Here is a 2,500-nt window from a genome sequence, read left to right as displayed (position 1 = left end):
AACCACCAGAAGAATCAATTTTACCATTAACATCTTTCCTAACAAACTATGCTATAGAATAAACAGATTATGAACATCTATGAATCATATTCATTACCTAAGAACAGGTTGTAGTCTCTGTTTTTTATCTATTTTTCTATCTTCTGTGACCAAATAATAGATGATGATAGTGTTAAGAGAGAAAATAGGAAACAAAAATAACGTTTGAATATCATATCTTGGCGATAACAAAAAGAAGAAAAACTTTATTTTCAAAACTTTTTGCCATCATTTTTTCTGAGCAGATAAAACGAGGCAAAAAGCCCCTTACTCGAAAGATGGTGAAGAATGTAAGGCTTGGGCCCTGCTTTGATTAAATTCCATGAAAAAGTCTTTGAAACTTTGAATACCAACCAACAAGATATCCTCGGTAACTTCTTAAGCTTTATATAACATTTTAAGAAATCAGATCTTCACGAAGGAAAGAATTTCAAGAAAGCTTCATATACAATACTTTTTTTTTTCTTCATTTTTTATAATAATAATAATAATAATAATAATAATAATAATAATAATAATAATAATAACTAGACTGCGACTGGCTAAAACAAGTGGCGGAGGATTCCCCTGCAAAATCAGGTGTGGAAATGCTTTTTTAATCAGTAAAAGATATTGTGTAAAGGTTTATTGGCCTAATGACCCCTTAACTAAATTTTGAGTTATGCTAACAAACTATTCTTAAGCATTTTAATCTGTATAATAGCAGGTATATGGAGGTAAAACAGGCAAAAAAGACAAATATAGAGAAATTGATCTTTGAGCTTGAAGACAATGGGCACTTACAAGGTCATGTGAGAGTCACGGGTTAAATATGACCCCATATTCTGAAAGAGCATGTGCGAATGGAACGTGGGGATTGGGGAGGGGGGGGAGGGGGGTGTTGACAACAAAACATCACTTTTAGCCCACGTCAAATTGTTTTCCATGAAATAGCCATATGACCTTGAAAATTAGTCAAGGTCAAAATGAGAGTCAAGGTCAAATTTGACATTTGATTTGGAGGTTTTATGCATATGTTTTGGGGTAGTTTACTATAGCATGCTATGACCAAAAAACCAGTATTTCATGGAGAAATTGCCAAAGTCACGATTTCTGCAATGTCAAAAATAGTAAAAAATATATATTAAAAAAAGTATTTAAGCAGTCACTACAAAAGTTAAGCTAGCCTTAGATAAATATATAGGGCATCATATGCCACTAAGATCAGGGCTCTGGGCCTTCCGGTTTTTGAGATCTCGGAAACAAACCTGTTTTGACCCAATTTGGCCATTAGTGACATTGACCTTGACCTACTTGCATTAAAGTAGGGCAATATCTGGGGATTTACCTCTGTATCATTGTCCATAAGGCCCTTAGCCATACAGCTTATACTTTAGGCCTAATATCAATTTCAAATTTTACAAATTTTGCCTTTAAAAGCCCTTGTGACCTTGAAAAGTAGGTCAAGGTCACTTAGACTGGGTCTATTGCATATTCTTACCATAGGCTACCTAAGATAATAATTTCAGATTTCTTGCGAAAAAAACGTGCGGAAAGAATAATAATGATAATAATAATAATAATGATAATAATAATAATAATAATAATAATAATAATAATAATAATAATAATAATACCAAAGTCTTCCCCTAAAAGGGAATCCTAACTAGACTGCGACTGGCTAAAGCCAGTGGCGGAGGATTCCCTGAAAAATAGGTGTGGATATGCTTTGTCAATCAGTATAAGATATTAGCCTACGTCAAATTTTTTCCATGAAATAGCCATATGACCTTGAAAATGAGGGTCAAGGTCAAAATGAGGGTCTAAGTCAAAATTCCCTAAAAGGGAATCCTAACTAGACTGCGACTGGCTAAAGCCAGTGGTGGAGGATTCCCTGAAAAATAGGTGTGGATATGCTTTGTCAATCAGTATAAGATATTAGCCTACGTCAAATTTTTTTCCATGAAATAGCCATATGACCTTGAAAATGAGGGGTCAAGGTCAAAATGAGGGTCAAAGTCAAATTTGACATTTGATTTTTAGGTTTTATGAATATGTTTGGGGTACTTTACTATAGCATGCTATGACTAAAAACCAGTATTTCATGGAGAAATTGCCAAATTTACGATTTCTGTAATGTCAAAAATAGTAAAAAGTCTATATTAAAAAAAGTAATTAAGCAGTCGCTACATAAGTTAAGCTAACCTTAAATAAATATATAGGGCATCATATCCCACTAAGATCAGGGCTCTGGGCCTTCCGGTTTTTTGAGATCTCGGAAACAAACTTGTTTTGACCCGGTTTGGCCATTAGCGACCTTGACCTTGACCTACTTGCATTAAAGTACGGCAATATCTGGGGATTTACCTCTGTATCACTGTCCATAAGGCCCTTAGCCATACAGCTTATACTTTAGGCCTAATGTAAATTTCAAATTTTACAAATTTTGCCTTTAAAAGCCCCTGTGACTTGAAAAGTAGGT

The sequence above is a fragment of the Palaemon carinicauda genome, chromosome 16, assembly GCF_036898095.1.
Source record: "Palaemon carinicauda isolate YSFRI2023 chromosome 16, ASM3689809v2, whole genome shotgun sequence".
In the NCBI taxonomy this organism is placed as follows: domain Eukaryota; kingdom Metazoa; phylum Arthropoda; class Malacostraca; order Decapoda; family Palaemonidae; genus Palaemon; species Palaemon carinicauda.
The sequence above is the reverse complement of the archived record's forward strand: the minus strand, read 5'-3'. Positions refer to the sequence as shown.